Genomic DNA, 20431 nt, shown 5'->3' with positions numbered 1-20431 from the left:
CTCATGCTCAGGAAGATTGACCTTTTTGTTCTATTCAGGTGTTCCATTGATTGCCAAACTTATGTTTTGGAGGGCAATCTGTTTTCCCCACTATTTACCGATTTAAATGTCAATCTCATAAAAAGACACATTCTAAGTTAACATAAAATTTATTATCACATTTGTCAGCAAGTATTGCATTTTTTTATATTCTATGAGTATCCCCAGAAACTAGTGGTAATTAAGAAGAGAACATGTGGGGGCCTGCCCCTTAGCTCAGTTCTTTAAGTGCATACTTCAACAAAGCAGTCAGGCTCAGGTTGCTGGGGTTTGATCCCCACAACTCAAGCCAGTCAAACCTGCCCTGAAGGCATTCAGAGACAAAAAAAAAAAAAAAAAAAATCCTTCTGCCATTTTTAGGGTCAGGGAGATGGCTCAGTGGAATAAATGCTTCCCTGGCAAGTGCAAGTGATACAGGGAGAAAAACTGGTCTCGGGTGGGTGACCTCCAAACCTTACAAGGAACCTCCAAATGACATAGAGAAAAACAATCTCTGGACCTGACCTGCACGAGTTCATGTTCTCTAAAACTGAAGATTGAATTTTAGGAACAAACGGAGGTTATGAGCAGAATTTATTTATTGAGAGAAAGAAAGCTCCTGTCCAAGAGAGGGACAGGAGGGGGCCCCCGAGCAGGTAGTTCCCCAGGAAGCTGTCTCTTCCAGGGATTTTTATAGTGCAAAGCCATGTGAGGCTAAGGTAGAGGGGATGGGAACTTGCTTAGGTGGGCAGGAGGTGGGACAAAACTATGGTCAACCAATGGGATTACAAGCAACATTGCTCAGGTAAAAGTGATTAAATCCAGTATCAAATGGGAAAGCGAGTCACTTAGCAAGCGGGCATGAATACGGGACAGGGTCTCTTCCTGTTGGGATTGGGCTAGTGACTCATTTGGGCTCTTTCATGTTGATTGATACTATTTAGAATATCAATCCCTAATGCCCATCCCTAGGGAAGTATGTAGCTGTGCTTTCTCTTTTTGTGTTGGTCTTGAGGTGTGGCCCATATGGGAGTGTCTGTCTCTTCCAAGTTGCAAAGTCACCTTGTCTTCCATCTTGTCTCCTCCAGGGTCTGACCCTGTCTGACTGCCTATATTTCTGTCTAACTCTGCCTGCAACATAAGGACCTGAGTTCAATCCCCGGTTCTGCAAAAAAAAAAAAAGAAAAAAAAAAAGAAGAAGAGAACATGTTATATTGTTAAACTATTAGAACAATGAAGATGTATACCAATGGAATTTGAACCTCTACAGTTATGTAATTTCACACTGTCACAGAAAATAAGCCATAGAAATGGACATAAATCCTGGTTATAAAATTTCATCTTTACAATAAAATAATGAAAAATTGTTAAAATATCAGGTCATGTTTAGTGTAGATATTTGTTATATATAAGACTTGACTTATATTTCATAATTACTTGTGTGGAGAGGGTGATACTATGTTATAGTTTTTAAGAGCATGATGATTCAGTTCACTTGAGCAAAATTCTGGTTATAATTTATCATGTACTTTTATAAGTCAATTGAAGTTCTATAATTTTTGTGTGTGAAAATGTCAATATTTATGTAACATCTTTCACATGATTGTTATATATATATATATATATATATTTTTTTTTTTTTTTTTTTTTTTTTTTTTTTTTTGGCAGAACTGGGGATTGAACTCAGACCCTTGCGCTTGACAGGGAAGTGCTTATTCTACTGAGCCACCTCCTCGGCCCTCTTTCACATGATTGTTGATAAACAAATGAGATGACACTAATCCTTTTGCATAAACTTAGTACATAGCCAATGAAGGTTAATTATTATCTTCCTGTTGTACCTTTAAAAGTATGGTCACATTGTCCAAATGTTCAGTTAACTACTATCCATCATATGCATCACAGTCAAAGATTGACTAAACATTAATATTTAAAATGACTGAAAGGACTATTTATTTATTTTTATCTTTTCTATGTATTTAGCACAAAGTCTACAGGGTGTCACTACCCAGATAGGACTCATAGTGATCCACCTATTTTCAGCCTCCCAAGTGCTGGGATTACAGGCATGCACCACCACACCCAGTCTCAATCTCTGTCTTAATGTGTCCCAGTGATGGGGACAGCACAGCACGTGGAATTGAACCTCAGGGTCTGAGCAGGTGCTTTAGTGTGTTGAACTGTCTCACCGGCCCTGAAAGGACTATTTAATTTAACAAAAAATTTGAAAAATGACAAGTGAAGGAAAAGAATATTAATATCTAAATTTTCAATTATTTGGTGTAAGTAAGATTTTCTTTTAATGTTTTTAACATGTAAACCATGTATTATACTAAGTAGACATCAGTACACAAGAAAAATGATAGTTCTTTCTATATAAACATATTTTTATTAAAAAATTTATTTGGGGCTGGGAATTTAGCTCAGTTAAAGAATGCTCGCCTAGCAAGCTGGAAACCCTGGGTTTAGTCCTCAGCACTAAAAATAAAAAGTAAACCTCAACTAAAAAGCAAATACAAACAAAAAAAAAAACATTTATTCATTGATTTATTCATCAGAAACCATTTTTGAATCTCTCATACTGCCAAGACACTGCTTAATATTGAAATTTAAAATGTAAAATGAAAACATTCTTTACTCACAGGGATCCTGCTTTAATAAAAGATGTAGGGTTGTAAATCAGAAGTGAAAATAAAATCACACAAATGTATATTACTATAAGCCAAATGATAGCTCTTTAAATTTATATGTGATATATATATGTTATATATCTATATTACAATCTAACATTATATTACACTTAATGATAAAAAGACTCAGGAGCAATAATTTTCAGATTATAAAATTATTGTCTGCCTTAAAAATATGTTCATTTATTTACCCATTCAACAAATATTTATTGCACTACACAATTTGGAAGACAAGGTGTTAGACACTGATTTAGTATAGCAGAATAGTAATATTCAGATAAATCATATATCAGACTTGATTTGAGGGAGCTTGAAAATTGTCAGGGACAGTGAGTTATATGTTCCCTCTATATGAATGAGTAAGGTAGACACACTGTAAGCACACAGAGTCAGCGAAGGGAAGCTCAAAAGTGAAAGACATAACCACTGGAATTTAAGAGTGAGTGAAATTGTTCTGCCTTAGCAGGAATAAACCCAAATGCTTGTAGTCATTATATCTTTCTGTCATAATTTTGAAGTTAAAATTTCATTTTGATTTGTGACTATCCTCAATGAAGCAGTATTAATTTTATTCAGCTCCAAGGTTTGAGTTTTGAACTACATTTTTCACTTTTAATATGGAGTGAAAATAATGGAAAATGCAAACATTTTTGAATAGTACAATGATTACCTAAAGGAAAATCATATGTATGATTGAGTTATCAGTTCAAATGCACACTTTTTTTCTGAGATCAAGATTTTTATTTGAAAGAATAACAAAGTGCTGAACCAAGAGTCCCCATTCACCAGTGCCTTCCACAGAAGGAAGACACTACTGGAAAGTCAGAAAAGCTTCTTGTATATTTACAGCCATTCACATTATAGTCCCATCTCTAGCTGCTGCCAATTCAGTGACTGCATGAGATTCTACTAGTAGTACAAACCCTTTCGTGAATTATAGGTAGAATAGAAGGTTGTTGGCTGTTTATGATACTCTAATGCCTAATAATGTGAAGTAGAGCCGAGACAGTGACGCTAAACCTGGGAAACAGCTCCAAATAGAGATCAACATTAGTAGAAGGGGTTTATTGCACAGAGACCACAATAAATCAATTGCTCACAATACTTATCAAATCCTTAATAATGAATGGGAAAGGAGCAAAAACCTACAATGAGTGTACATATTATATATAATAAACATGAACTAATAATAATAATACATCTAGAAAGAAAATGAGAGGGGATTTAGAGATGGAATAAGGGAGGTAGGTAGAAAAGGGAAAGCAATAGTCTGGGTTAATTTTTCCTCACCCCAAATTAAGGAAGAAAAGGTTTATTTAGCTGACAGTCTGTGGATACTTTAGCCCATGCTCAGCTGGCTACAAGACAGAAAGGAAAATGCACGTGCCAACGGCCTCCTAAGGCAGTCGTCCAGTGAGAAGAGCACAAGTCCTTCATCTCACACTTCCCAGGCTCCACACAGAGCATTCCTCATTCCTGCAGAGTGGGTTCCTGGTGTCAGCAGTACACACAGTGGTGGCCTAACTCTTGTGAGAGCCTTCGCACTATTTTCAACTCACATACATCTCAGAGTCCTTTCTACTCACTGTGGAGAAGCTTGTCCCAGGTGACTCAGCAAGGGTCTCTATGTCACCTGGGGTACTGCCACAGATGGAGTACCACCCAGGCAACACAGCTCCTTTCCAATATTGCCTTCCTTTGGGAATTCTCAGTCCTCAAGTATGCTTAAGTTTCTCTCTGTGACAGTGCTACATATTAAGCTTCTCCTGTTTAAAATATTGTGTGCTTTCTGATCCTTAGATTGGACCCTGACCCCTCAATTATTGGCCAACATGCCTTGAGAACAAAACATTGAATATTAGTGCTATAAGTTGTCATGAAAACAAACATGGGTGATGATACCTTCAGTGGGCTCAAGAAGAACATCATCTGATGCTCTTCTTGTTTTCAGTGAATCAGCTCTATACCAATAATAGGAAAGGCCTGAAGAATAAAATGTACTCCAGGATGAGTGACAGGTGTTCTTTCATGGTTATGACAATTTTATAAAAGTCCTTTTCTATTTAAAGTAATATTTAATAAAATTATTATACTTTATTGGACACTTCAAAAAACAAGTACTCTTTTTCCTGAGGATCCACTTTTCCTTCAGTATTGCACATGTCAGTTAAAGGAACAGAGTCTGACTATCCCTACTTTTAGTCGTATTACTTATGGGCAAACTCATCTCTGTTTCTTGTTCATATAATGATGATGTCATCTAAATTCGAACCAGAGCTTCTTCCCTTCCTTACCCAATTTTTGAGTGTCCTTCCATAGGTGCAAAGTAAAGACTGAAATCTTCACAACAGCTCCTGGTTGCACACTCGTTCCTTCTCCTGCTGCCTTACTGACTACTTCGTCTGTCATTACACTTTTGCCAGCTACACACTGTGCCTCAGTGTACTGACACACATCAGCTCTGATGACTGGGCACTCATAAATTCTGTGGATTTCTATGATCACCACCCATGGTAACATCTGAAAAATGTTAGTTTCTTCGTAAATTTTTTTTTTACCAATAAATGGAAATTCCATAGACTGAGTTAAAATGGCTAGAGACATTTGGAAATCCTCAACATGTCTTTCTCTCTTTTTTTGGGGGGGGTAATTTTTGTTGGTATATCTATGGAAAACATAGTAATTACATCTTGGGGACTTAATACAAATATAAATCATGGCTGAGCCAGTTGGATTTCCCTTCTATCTGTCCTATCCTCTTCTCCCTTCAACGAATACCCTTTCCATGTCTAAAATGTTGACCTCTATATTTTTCAGCAACTTTTTATTTCCTCTTCAAATTATTTATATTTTTTCTCTTCAGTGAATCTTACTTCCCAAATGTATCTCTACTTGTGAATGTTTTCTTACATTCTATGTCTTATTAGAGATGCTGTGGTCTCCTTCCACTTTAAAATTCTATTACCTATATTTTATCAGAGTTACACAATAAGTTTGAGCCAGGATCACCAGCCAATTATAGTCCTTAAAGCAGAAAATCTAGGCCATGAATTCGTTTGGCCACAACAGTTCACTGCTTATGCTGAACAGATTTACTCCTCTACAATTTATAAGAGCAACTCACCCATAATTTCCTATGAATCTCTTTCCTCAGGGCAAATTTAGAAAGAAAGGTTAATAGAAAAGCCTATGACTTCCTCATCAGTGTAGCTTTTGTAGAGCTATAGTGCTAGTCATCACCCCCTTCCTCCACTTTTCATTCTAAATTTGTTTCACTCTCAACTTTTTATTGCTGGTATTGGTGTCTGATTGTAGCCAAACTCTTATTCTTGAGGCTCTTCAGCCCTTACTATTATGCCCTTGTCAAACTTTCCTTACTGCACATTCTAATTTTCAGGTACAGTCTAATAAGGGCATACCAGGAGGCAGAAACAACCAGATATACCAAAGGACTTGGCCAGTTTGAAATAGCCAAAATTTTCTACTTGTCACCCTTGAATTAGCATGATGGTTTCATGAATGGTGTGGTAGAGAGATTAAATGGTACATATCGGCTTCAAATCATAGACTTGCATTTAATGAGGCAGACCTTGATACTGCTAGTCTAACTTATTAGTGACATAGACTAATATATAATAGCCAGTGTCTTCCTATTCCTGAAAGAGAGGACCTGCACTCCTCCAAGCAAGTCAGCTTTACTGGAATTGCCCATGATGGTGACCTGGATCAGCGTTACTCTCTGTGTTCTACTTACTAAAAATATCCCATTTTTCTGATCCTTAGGAAAATAGATGGCTCTTTTCACCTACTGGTCCCAGGATACAAGAAATCTCAGTTAGTCAAGATAAAATATGGTTCATTCTATCCTTTCATAGTTTCTTTTCCAAGTCAGCACTTGAGTTCTCCTTTTCAGTGGTTGTTCTGACATTTTCTAAGTCCTCTGCTTTTGGACAGTGTGGCACACCATCACATAAATTGATCATGTATCACTCGCCACAATCCTTTTAATGTGAGTTGCTAGGCTAGAAGTTAGTTTTGCAGTGAGGGGAGCTGAGGTAAGCTCTCATTATGTAGTTCAGTCTACCTTTGAACTCACTATGTGGCCCACGCTAGCCTCAAACATGTGGCAATCCTCTGCCACAGCTCCTGAGTGCTGGGGTCATAGGTGTGCCTCACCCTGTCTAGTTTCGATGTTATCTTCTATGAGATCCTTTACTTTGTATCATTCTTAAAGTTCTTGGACAATGGTCTTGACTCAGGTTTTGTGAGAGAAAAAGCAAGCCCGTATTCATAGATGGTTTGCACACATATGAGAATGGACCATTGGCTCTTTCGGGAGAAAGATGTCCAAAGCAGGTGACTACCCCTAAGACAAGCTTCATTATGGGGTAAAAATATCTCCAAATTTCTTCACTCCTGGATGCCCACCTTCACACTTTTATCCTGGGCTGGTTGTTGTGAACTTTATAGCATATGTGGGGTTTTTGTTTGTATTTTTCTTTTCTCTTAAAACAAAAAGACACTAATGTATGAGGTTTTTTTAAACTAAAACATCAGTATTAAAGTTTTATTGTAGTATTGACACTTTGTGATAAGTAAGTGTGTTTTAGGTGGCAGTTTGGGTATACTTTCAAAAAGTTTTTTTAACAATACCTTAGGCCTTCGTCTCTCCAACACTATACTAATTTTCTCTAACTCAGACTAGATAAACAGGTTATTGTCTACTATGCAGAATCTATCTATCTATCTATCTATCTATCTATCTATCCATCTATCTATCATCTATCTGTCTAGATTTCTTCCCCACATCATCACACAGTATTTCAAAGTTGAGAAGTTGACAGTTTGGTTTATGCCTCAAATCTCTGTCCACCGAAATGATTTTTCTCCACTGCCATGAACACTTAGGAGTGCTGCTGTAATATTGTTGCACAGTTTGGGCTTGCATTCATCTAACTAGCTGAACTATTTGTAAGCCAAGTTGTGATTTCCCCTCTCCATTTTTCTTATGCCACTGCTCATAGTGTAAGGTGGGGCAGAGGTATTATTGCACTTGTGGAGGAGGACTGGAGAGCATAGGCTTCCTGCTCATGCAGCCTACCCATATCCTATGAACTTGCTCTATCTGAAGCCTGGGTGCTCTGTTCAAACTTCAGAATGTATTGTTATTGAATATGTCTCACCCCACTTTGTGGATATGATAGAACCTATCTGCTATAGTTTCTATCTGGACATTCCTTTAAAGTTCCAAAGGTGTTTATCTCAGCCTAATGCTATAAGGAGGTGATAGAACCACATGGAGGTAAGGTCTGCAGTGGTAGAAAGTTATGGCTTTGGAGCATGCCCTCAAAGGGCTTCCTTCTTTTTCTCTCTTGCTTCCTAGATGCCTTATGGTGATCCACTTTCCCTACATCCTGATCCCACATGTTGGCTGGTATTGCTGTCATTGGACATACTACTTGTGACTCACACTTAAAGGAGAGGTTCAATTTGGCTCATGGTTTCAGAACATTTAGTCTGTGGTCACTTGGCTTCTGAGAAAGAGCATCATGGCATAAGGACAGCAGAGCAAAGCTACTAACTTCATAATGGCTGGGAAGCACAGTATGTCAGAGAGAGAACAGTCCAAAAGCCTGTTCTTCACAACCCACTGCCCTTGGGCTGCACCTCCAAAGGGCATTTTCAGTGACAGATATTAGTGGAATAATCCAGTGGTGAGGACAGTGCCCCTGAGCCGATCACCTCCCCAGGAGTCTCTTACCTAGTGAACATGACATGCTTAACTGTAACATCATAGTAATCTGTTCTGAATCATGAGCCCAGAGCAATAAAGTTAATTATGAATGGGCTGATAACACTGGAAATATACAACAAAACAAACATTTTTTTTAAAGTTGATTATATCAAGTATTTTATATATAAATGCAGAGCTGGCTGATACAACAATCTATAATAGAAAGTACCAGATAAATTATTTGGTGCTCTAAGACCAAGAATTTTACATCTGCCATGCTAAGAAATGCCTTAGACATTGTTTCTCAAATAGTAATTTCCAAAATTTTTCAAATTTTGCACTGGAAAGTGCATAGTTTTTTTCTGTGAAATATACATGTTGATTCTTTCACTGAGAAATTTCTTTTTTTTTTAATGTGAATACATAAGACTGCACCCACCAGCTAGATGAGTGTTGTGACATCTGTCTTCTTTTTTTTTTTATTTTTCAACAAATAATACACTGCATATATTCTTCTTAGTGGTTAATTGCTGTACAAGATGTGGACTTGTGATCCTATTTACAAACACCATTAGAACAAATCATTCTATTCATTAACAGAATGTAACTATATATCTATCCCAACCACTTTGAATACACAGATACAAAATGGACATTCATCTGTATACCCCATTTTTTCTAAGTTCCGTTATTGAATACCAAGATGCCCATCACCTGAGGAATGGTTGAGAAAGATGTGGTATTTTTACACAATGGAGTATTATTCAGCTATTAAGAATGATAAACTGCAAGCCTTTATATTAAAGTGGATGCCACTTGAACATATACTCATAAGTGAAATAAACCAGACACACATGTGTAAATATAGTATAGTCTCCCTAGTATAAGAACTCTAAAGAACAAATACAAATAGAAAGATATAATACAAGGAAAGGGAAGGCAGGATCTCAAGGACTAACTAATCAAGAGAGGGAAAGGAGATGAGCTAGGAAACATGGCAATGTTAAGCCATGCAGTTATATGTAAAAGATGAGCAAGGCAATGATCCTGAGAATATTCAGAAGATTCTTTAATCTAGGAGTTAATTGGAAAGATTCTCACCCTGACTAACTATATATACTGATACCTGGGAACTAAGCTACTGCACTGCAGATGGTAATTTGTAACAGTTGTTTCATGATGGGAGTGCCTGTCATTGTGGTATTCTGAATATGGGTGGCTTGTCATGACATGCCATTTACTGCTAAGATGTCTCTCGGGTAGATGGATGTTCAAGAAGAAGGCGGTGTGAAGGAAAGCAAGAGACAGGAAAAGGAATATTGTGGGACTGTCCTGCTTCAAGGTTGTGTATGGTGAGATTTTTGGACTTATGTGCAAACATGAGAAGCATAGAATTCTTTATCCTATTTTTTAAAATATAATCTAATTTTTAAATTTTTTTTATCATATTCTGTAGGGACTTAAAGTTCAACATATCAATACTTGATGAAAAATACCTGTTCCTTATTATGCCTAAGATGTTTGAAATGCAGTGAGATAGTGAGGTTAATATTGGTAGCCCAAATCGTTTGATAATAACAATAAGCTTTTCTTCTGGATGGTTAACAACCTAAGTTTGCAGACCAAAATTAGAGAAAAAGGAGGGCTACAAGGAAAGCCAACATTTTGGCCCTAGCCTTCTAAGGTCAATTAAGACTCAGGACATATGAGAACTTGTACTGTAACGTCATATACCTTGGTAGTGTCCCAAATTTTCTGATCAAGAAGATTATGGGGCCAAAGAGGAAAGTGATTGATGACATAAAGTGGGCCTAAGGAGAGTCACAAATTTCATCATACATCATTTCCTAAAATTGAAATCTCCAATATCATATAATCTTGTAGATTTAAGACTCAGCTACAACCTATAGTAACCCACCACTTCAGTTTGTCTAGGAATTTCCCGATTTAGTATTATAAATCCTATGTCCTTCCCTCCTTAATTCCAGGCAAACTAATGTAATAGTCATAGTAAAAGGGTCAGGATTATTTACTGGATGCACTACAATCTAGGAATATTTACATTATTCTGTATAAGAACTAAAGAAGTTTTCTTGAAAAAGAACTATGATGTCCTCAGTGTTCAAGTATGTATATTACAATACGCCATGTATGTTTATGAGGCAGTAGACAAAGGGTACTACGAGTCCTTTACATTGGAGGAAATATCCTGGCACATGTTTAAAATTGTATCCCTAGAAACCTTACTAATATGGCAAATCTAGGAAGTTTTGCAGCCTTACAGCTCATGCCCTGAAGCTCTTATGCTCTACTATGGCCTCCAGCATACTACGTCTTGATGATTTATCCCTCAGAGTAAGGCAGTCAGTGTAATAATATGTGTAATGTTTGATGTCTAGGCAGTAAAGCTCTCTTTGGGGCATGTTGTGGAATAAAGGGCAGCACAGATGCCTTTAGACCATATTATGGAACAGAGAAGGACATCAGCATAGCCATGAGGCAAAAGAGAGATGAATGTTGTTTTCTACTCCACATGAATACAAGTAGTTTGATACTCTTTTCTAATCAAACTAGGCATTAACATATTTTCCATATCAATGACTATGTACAGTGTTTCTGAGCCCTTGATAATCTGGTCATCAAAAGTATCATGAAGGACATAATAGTTGTGATCTAGTACTTCAGTGACTACTTGGTTATGGCATCGGTTTTATATATATATATATATATATATATATATATGCAAGATCCTTCAAGTTTTTAGTCATTAAGTCAAAGAGCTTACTTAAAGAACAGAAAATAGAACTATTATCCCTTTAATCTTTAGGTCATTAATAGTTGATCTAAATTGTCCTTTTTACCCTGTGTTCTGATACTGCTTTTTCATTTATTGTCAAGGAGATAAAAGGAGAAATACTCACAGACTTCCTTTTCTGCCTCCATTATGATCGATTTTACTGGCATTATTTGTATTAGCTGGCTACTCTGAGAAAACAGCAAGATGGAGGGAATTAAAAGTGTTAGAGATGTTTTTGAAGAAATACTGTGAGGATAGGTAATGGATCCAAAAGAAGGGGAAAAATAAACACATGATGTTTCTTAAGATCTCTCTAACATGAAAGAGAAAATAAGGGAAGGGAAGTGTAGGGAAGGAGAGGGGAGGGGAGGAGATGGGAGAGGAGGGGAAGAAGGGAAGGGAAGAGGAGGAAAGAGGAGGGTAGGAAAGGAGAGGAGAGGAGAGGGAAAGAGGAGAGGAGAGGAAAGGAAAGGAGAAGGAAGGAGAGAAAAGGAAAGAAAGTATGGATAGACTGATGCTGGGAGCACAGCACAATGTTAAGAAGCTTACGGTAGGCCGCTGCCCGTCCTCAAGCCAAAGTTCCCTATTGAAGAAGTCCTACACATGATAAGAAAGCACTACACTCAGTGTCTTTGCAGAACCTGGTCACTAAATGCAGTAAGGGAGACGTGCTCATTGCACGCGTGGAGCACTACGAATGCGGCCGCCTGGAATCGCTGCCAGCAAGCTTCTCCCGCGGGAATTCTAAGTGATACGTGTTTATCGTATCACATCCAGTACCAGTGACAGAACTGTGACGGAACAGTGAGCCTCAAAGCAAATATATTGTGGGAAATAGATGACATCTGGTTAAAAATAAAACAGCAGAGGAGGATAACATCTTTATAGATACCTGAAAGATTTAAGATACTGTATCATAGATCTTTGCTAACATAAAAAGTCACCCTCAAACCTGCATTGTCACACAACATGTTCTAATATTCATAAGGCTTAGTCCTATAGAAGCTTTTTAGGAAAATGAGAATAGATTTGTTGGTTTGTCTGGTGGAGTAAAAATAAATGGATCAACTCTATGTGGACACGCTAAGTTTTAAAAGTGTCATATCAGTTTGAATGTAAGAACAGAGAAGACACAATCTAACATTTTCCAACAAGAATAAGTTCTGAAATTCTCTAACAAGAATCAGTTTTAAACACCTACAAGTGTAAGATATCTTACAGAGGAAAGTTAGGATCATTGAGAGCACAAAAGAAGAGCCCATGGGATGAAGGTAACATTCTCAGAGAAATAAGGTCAAGAGTCACAAGTTTCAAAAATGACAACAGGCAGAATTTAGGAAACGCAAGGAGACCAGTAACGTCTATGTACTTCCTGTTCTTCTGTTTTCTAATTTCCACTTCTGAGATAAAATAACACTATCATTATCTGGCATTTGTGTACATGGATATAGGGGAAAAATAAAAAGTTTCTTTAGTTCACTAGTCTTCAAACAAAGAGAAATTTTCCTCAAAGACAGTGCTAAAGGGATTCCTTATCCACACCTAGAACTGTTTTGGGTAACAGAATGTTGGATCTTGAACTTTAACCTTAAATCCATAAATTTTGAAGAACATGAGGAATCTTGAGAAATCCAAGTCTGCTCTGTAGATGTGATAAATACAATTTTGGCCAAATGCAAAATTACATTTAGGTATACGTAATCTTGCCGTTAGGCAGGGTAAATTAATGTGCAACTTCAACAATAAAACTCAATGTTATGGATTCTGTATTAGTGGTGACATTTCATTTATTTATTTATTTATTTATTTATTTATTTATTTATTTATTTTGATGGTCAAGCAATGTTTATTTGCTGGTGGCAAAAGGCCACAACACTTGAATACTTAAGCCTGCAATTAATAGTGACTTTTTCTTTTCTTTCTTTCTTTCTTTTTTTTTTTTTTTTTTTTTTTTTTGGTAGAACTGGGGATTGAACTCAGGCTCCTGTGCTTGCCAGGCAAGTGCTTATTCCACTGAGCCATCTCCCAGCCCAATAGTGACTTTTATGTAGCATAAACCAAAGGAGGCTGAAAAGAATAGGAAGAGAAAAGTGGAGGAATAGGAAAAGGCACTATGAGCCCAAGCACTGCAAGCTGCGGCGTACCCTTAACTCTCAGCAAGAGCAGAGAAGCCAAAATCACTGACTGTTTTCCTTACCAACCTTGAATAACCACTACATTTTTTCCACTGAAAGTCTTGCTATTGGTTGAAGTGGTTTGTACAGCATAACACAACAGTCATTCTTACAACGAATCACATTATTTGGTAAGATATGCTGCACACAACACATTCAGAATCACTGTTTGATCTTTCTTCACCTTTGTCTTTTCTTCCCTGAACAACTGGGTGCTGGAATTTCTTGTATCTCTTTTACACTGGACACAGGCTGTTTGAAGACTATTCCATCATCTTTATCATCATTCATTTCAGCAACATCAGACTTTCATTTTTCCAAAAATACTGATGTACAAACTGGTGTGGCACTGTGGCTATTCACTCCTGGAGGCCCTCACATACTCGCCACTACTGGCGACATTTTTTAAAAGCCTACAAAATGTCATAGAATGCTTGAACTCATGAAATTTTCTTCCAGAAACTAGTTATTTCATTGTGGGACCCTCCTCAACCACATGGAAAGGCCTTAAGTCTGTGCTCCAAGTGATACCACCAGCTGGCCCTGTCCTTCAGTTCATCTATCCCAGAAGCCAGAACATGAGAGAAGAAAACATTAGATGACTCCTTCCACTGCTGAGATCTTTCCAGCTGATCTTCAGACACCATGTAGAGGAGAAGCCAACTAGGCTGGTCCTGTGTTAATTCCTAACCTTCAGAATCCTGAGTATAATAACATGGTAGCATTTGCAACTCCAGGTTTTGGGGTGTTTTGAGTTATAGTAGTAAATGCAATATCATCCAAAAGTCTCTACTGCAAAAGCTGAAGAGAAAATTGTTATGACGTCATGATATTTCAAATTAGTCACTCATTTATTCTCCATATATTTTCAACTACAGCATCTACTCTACCTTCTGAGTTCCTAACCCTGGCCTACCATAGTGTTGACACCAGAATTTGAAAGAGAAATCTAAAATGATGTTAATAGGAAAACTGTGTGATGGATTAATGGAGAGTCAACTTGGAATATTCTGCAGAACTGAACCAGAGTGGTGTTGGGTAGGAAGATCTACCTGACGATCAATGCCAGCAGCTAAAAGGAGAACTAGAGGGGAAGCTGGCATGCTGTTGCTGGAGAAGCTTGCTGTGCTGGTTTGCTTGATGTGAACTCAGGGTTCTCATCAGAGGAGGTCAGGCTCGCACTGTGCCTGAGGACAACAGCAGTTCCCCCCAGGAGCTCTGGTCCTTACCGTTCAAGGTAAGGTTGCTTCCTGACTCCAGTGTGGATCCCTATAAGCAGTAAAATAATGTTTCAGAATAAAAAATGCTGTCTGGATCCAGTCCTAGGCCTTGCTGGTGGGAATGTAGACTGGTGCAACCATTATGGAAATCAGTGTGGAGACTCCTTAGAAAATTTGGACTGGAAATCCCATTTAAACCAGCTATTCCTCTACTGGGAATTTTCCCGGAGGATCTGAAAATATCATATCATAGTGATATATGTGTGTCTATGTTTATAGCAGCACCATTTGTGATAGCCAAATCTTGGAAACAACCAAGATGCCCATCACCTGAGGAATGCATGAAAAAGATGTGGTATTTTTACACAATGGAGTATTACTCAGCTATTAAGAATGATAAATTTGAAGCCTTTATATTAAAGTGGATGCCACTTGAAGATATACTCATAAGTGAAATAAACCAGACACACATATGTAAATATTGTATCATTTCCCTAGTATAAGAACTCAAAAGAAGAAATACAAACAGAAAGGTATAATACAAGTAAAAGGAAAGCAAGAAATCGAGGACTAATTAAGAGAGGGAAAGGAGAAGAGATAGGAAACATGACAGTGACAAGCTATACAGTTATATGTAGAAGATGAGCAAAGCAATGATCCTGAGAATCTCCAGAAGATTTTTGAATCTAGCAGTTAATTGAAAAGATTCTCACCCTGACTAACTATATATACTGACACCTGTGAACTAAACAACTGCACTGAAGATGGCAATTTGTAGTAGTAGGTTCATTCTTAGAGTGCCTGTCATTCTGGTCTTCTGAATATGGGCTGCTTGTTATGACGTGCCAGTTGCTGCCATGCTCTCTCTTGGGTAGATGATTGTTCAAAAACAAGAGGGTGGTGAATGAAGGCAGGAGACAGGAAAAGGAATGTTACGGGACTGTCCTGCTACTAAGTTGTATATGAATAGATTTCTAGACTTATGTGTAAACATAAGAATTATATAATTTTTATGCCTATTTTTAAAATATATTTTAATTTTTAAAATGTTTTTTCACCGTATTCTGTAGGGACTTAAAGTTCAACATATCAATACTTGATGAAAAATACCTGTTCTATGTAATGCCTAAGATGTTTGATATTCAGATAGTGAGGTTAAGCTTAACAGCCTATGTGTTTTTTTTTTTTTTTTTTTTTTTTTTTTTGGTGGAACCAGGGATTGAACTCAGGCCCTTGCACTTGCCAGGCAAGCACTTATTTTACTGAGCTATCTCCCCAGCCCCAACAGCCTATGTTATATGGTAATAACAATAAGCTTCTCTTCTCTTCTGGAGGGTTAACAACCTAAGTTTTCAGACTAAAATTAGAGAAAAAGGAGGGCCAACAAATGTAAGGAAGCCAACATTTTGGCCCTAGCCTTCCAAGGTCAATTAATACTCAGGATTTATGAGTACTTGTACTGTAATGTCATGTAACTTGGTAGTGTCTAAAATTTTCTGATCAAGGAGATTATGGGGCCACAGAGCAATGTGATCAATGATGTAGAATGTGCCTAAGGAGAGACACATGGAGAGAAAACACTCTCTCAGGCTTTCACAGAGAGCACATTGGCCAAGCAATGGCCGTGACTCATGCACATGGTTGACACTGACAAAGGATCTACAATCTGAGGTACAGGATCTCAGAATAAATCCTGAGGGGATTTGACTGACCTTATCAGATTCAAAAGCTACAATTCTTGCTGCATAGGTCTTGCTTTATCTTGGTCTTAACCATCCAGCAGAAAGGTATAAAAATGAAGTATAAAAAGTAAAGCCATGGTGTTATATTCAGCTGTAGGGGACTCTTGTCAACAATTTCTGACACTGCCAATCAAGAGGAAGACTCAATACTATTATGGAGTACTGGACTCTTAGAATATTTTGCTGAGTTAACACACCTATAATATTCAAATGACGGAACTAAACTAGAAAGGGCATACAGATGAATGTTCATTTTATATCTGTGTATTCAAAATAGCTAGGATAGATATAAAGTTACATTATCTTAATGAATAGAGGCATTTTTCTGATAGCGTTTGTAAACAGGATATCATGTCTGCATCTTGTATAGCAAATAATCACTAGGAAGAGAGTATACAATGTGTTAATTATTGAAACTGTCCTACCAATTTGATTTGAAACTGTCTTATTGCTATTTGTCTCTCAATAAAATTATGGGAAAAAATGCTGTCTGGCACTTACTCTTCCATAGTATGTGGCAGCAGTTCCTTCTTAGGAAAATGGGGAAAACAATGAATTGTGTTGCTGCAATTCCTATAGAAATAAAAAAATAACTTAAGAGAAGGTTTTTAAAGTTTAACCAAAAAGAACAGTGCAGTGTAGGAGATGCTCTGTTCACTGAACTAAAAGTTGTATGTGTGAGGGTCAGAATAAATAGAGGAAGGAGGGATGTGTGAGAAAGAGGACAGGAAAACAGGGAGCAAGGGAGAAGTAGAGAGGTGATGCAAGAGGGGAAACACTGAGATCTTTTTGCATGCTTCCATTAAACATAGTTTTCTAAAATCATAGAATATGAGGCTATAGCTTCAGGTGATTCATCACTGATTAATTAACATTAATCAATTTCACTCAACTACATTACTTTCTTTTGAGTATCAGCATTTCTATGGTTTAAGTGTTATTTAGGTTCTTGCAAGTGCCTTTGAACAGCCTGTGAGGATAGAACAGAGCCCCATCCAGTGAAATCTTGCTGACAACTGAAAGCAGAACAGTGCCTTTTGTACCCTTCAGATAATGTATTTATTTGGGTGCAATTGTTCTTTCATCCTATGGTGGTGATCAATCAGTAACTGACAATTCTAATTAGAAGCCTTGGTATGTATAACACGATAACACTTTCCAACAGCATTGGGACTTAAGATATTTTCTTAGCAATCTATAAGAGAAATATAATATTTTATAGATAATTCAATTTACATTGTGCTATTGCTGTTTGCATATATGAAAGTTTTACTGGGGCAGAAGAATACTACCTTTGGAAGGATAAATATACTGCTCTAATAGTTTTATAACATCTCCCAAGGCCTCAGTATTTCTGCTCTAAGGGTTTGATGATTTTTCAAATTGGCAAAGATAGATTATTGCAAGTGTATAATATTTTTATTGTATTCAGAAAGTAGAGTATTTCAGGTGTAAAGATTTATGTTTTGATGAAAAGCTTTTTTCTTCTTTTCCCAACAGAGGTAATTCGTAATGGGATATAGTAATCAGAGAGAAATGGCATCTGTTAAAAAATATGGTGCTTGGTTACAAAGTCAATATAAAATACCATATTTTGTTAGACTCTGAAAATATCTAGAAAAATCAGTGCTCATTTCTTTCTATAATATGACATGTGTTAAGTCTCTGAACAGATTTTTTTCACATAGAAATATCTTCAAAAATGTGAAACTTCAAACTAGATAATTACACTGTATATTTGTCTTTTAGCATTTCAATTAGGATCTGTTGAACTTGTGCAACTTACTTTATATGCAGGAGGAGAAAGTGGAATTACAGGAAGTATTAAGCCATTCTTTTTGCTCTTGATAAAAAGATGAAATAATGCACAAAGTGCTTTCCTTCAGTTTTCTGATATTTCTTTTAGAAAATGAGGCTTTCCATCATAGAGAAAGTGATAAATTGCTGAGAGGACATTCCATCCTTTCTGGCAGAATGTAGACTGTATCCGAGATGGATTTTCCTGAGATGCCAAAGTACAGACAGTCCAGAAAATAGAATTATAATTTTATTCTGAATATCTCTATGCAGCATTTTGAAATTAATACCCCCTTAGCTATTCTGTAAATTAATAAAAACAAACACATATTTTGCAGACTGAGTTGAAAGTTGAAAGATCAGCACAGCATCTGGAAAAGCACGGAAAGGAGTTTTTGAGACATCTGTGTGAGAAGAGAACTATAGTGCTCATTCAAAACCCTGTTTGCACATGTAGTACATGTGAAGCATGACAGAGCAAATGCAACTTGGCAATTTCATTTAAAAGATCATTCTTAAGCTTTTAAATCTATTTATTATTTTCCATTCTTTATAATACTTTAAGCGTTCCCTTGATACTGTCACTACACCCCGCCCCCCCCCCCATGCTGTTGAGGAGCATTTAGAATTGAATCCAACTATCCCGATTCTGATGACTTCACTTTACCATGCCTCCACCAACTACCCAACAACATGTAAATTCAAATGGAAAATGTCATTCCAATATAATATTTGATCGTATGCCCAAGAACACATTAAAAGAAAACAAGAGGCAAAGGTTCATTTTATATAAAATATATATTTAGATCATATATGTGAAAACTGTACTCTCTGAACTAGAAATACTCTCTGAATAATTAAGATGCATCGCTTATAAAATTATATTGACACATTCTTGAATACAATGTCTAGGATCTGGACTTCTTTGCTTTCCTGCATCATATCTCTGTAAGGATGGTGTTGTTTTCTTTTTCTTCTTCTTTTTTTATTTAGTACAGTGTCTATATGGTCTCACTACACAGATCATACTCATAGTGATCCTCCTCATTTCAGCCTCCCAAGCACTGGGATTATAGGTATGTGCCACCACACCTGATCTCAGTCACTGTCTCAGTCATGGTCTCAGCATGCTCCAGGAGTGGGGCTGTCATGGCGCAGTGGGGATCTAGCTCTGGTCCCTGCACCTGCTTAAGCAGGCATTTTAGTTGCTGAGCTGTCTGCCTGGACTGTTTTTTTTTTTTTTTTTTTTTTTTTTTTTTTCAACTCAGTGTACTTCTACTTTCATATAGAAATCAAGATACATTTTCCAATTGTGCAGACGACTTCCATAAAGCCTTCTATTTTTAATATCTGGTATTTCTCAAACAGTGTTTGCTAGTGGGTGATGGCAAGTATGAGTCTTATAAGGAAGGCTGGGGATGCAGACAACTCACATTTTCCAACGTATTTATCTGCCTGCCAGAGTGCTTGGATGAAAGGGTATCCCCACAGTGCCATGGACATTTGTAGACAAGCAAATCTCTCCAACATGCTCATATTTGAAAAAAAAAAATGCTTTATTTCCCTCCCTTGTAGTCTCTATTTTGAAGGAATTAGTGCAAAACAATTAATAGGAGGCATTAACAACCAAAAGTGTCAATTTATGCTCAGATGTTGCAGAATGGCTACAGTAAAGATTAATTTTTGATTAATTGAAATCAGGAACTAAAACTATTGTCAGTATAGAAACCAAGGTTAAGAAACAATTGCAAGTAATTGAGTCATGGGTGGGATGGGGAAACAATGGACAGAAGAAAACTTCAGACTCTGACTGAGTCAAAGAAAACCCTCCTTCCTCCTTGTTTAGCAAAGATTAGAAGGAATTAGCCTGATGCACAAAATGCAACTATAGCTATATAATGTTTGAAATTTTCCAGTGAAGGTATGTTTCTAATAAGCTCTTTTAAACTTTACTTTAAAACACAACTTAGTGTCTTTCAAAAATGCTTTATTTGGTTCTGTATGATTTTGAGTTAAGATGAAATATAAAACTTTAGGAATTTAGGAAGTATTTCCAAAACTGAAGCAAACACCTAATATTCCTAGGCACCTTCTTCCCATCAACCTATTAGGTATTCTTTCGGTTATCAGAACCTCAACTCTTTGAGGCGTCACTGTGAGCACTGTCATCTTGGTGGCGGCTTCTTCTTCTTCTTCTTCTTCTTCTTCTTCTTCTTCTTCTTCTTCTTCTTCTTCTCCTTCTCCTTCTCCTTCTCCTTC

Source organism: Octodon degus, unplaced genomic scaffold (genome assembly GCF_000260255.1).
Source record: "Octodon degus isolate 3935 unplaced genomic scaffold, OctDeg1.0 scaffold00082, whole genome shotgun sequence".
In the NCBI taxonomy this organism is placed as follows: Eukaryota; Metazoa; Chordata; class Mammalia; order Rodentia; family Octodontidae; genus Octodon; species Octodon degus.
This window is presented reverse-complemented; position numbering follows the sequence as displayed.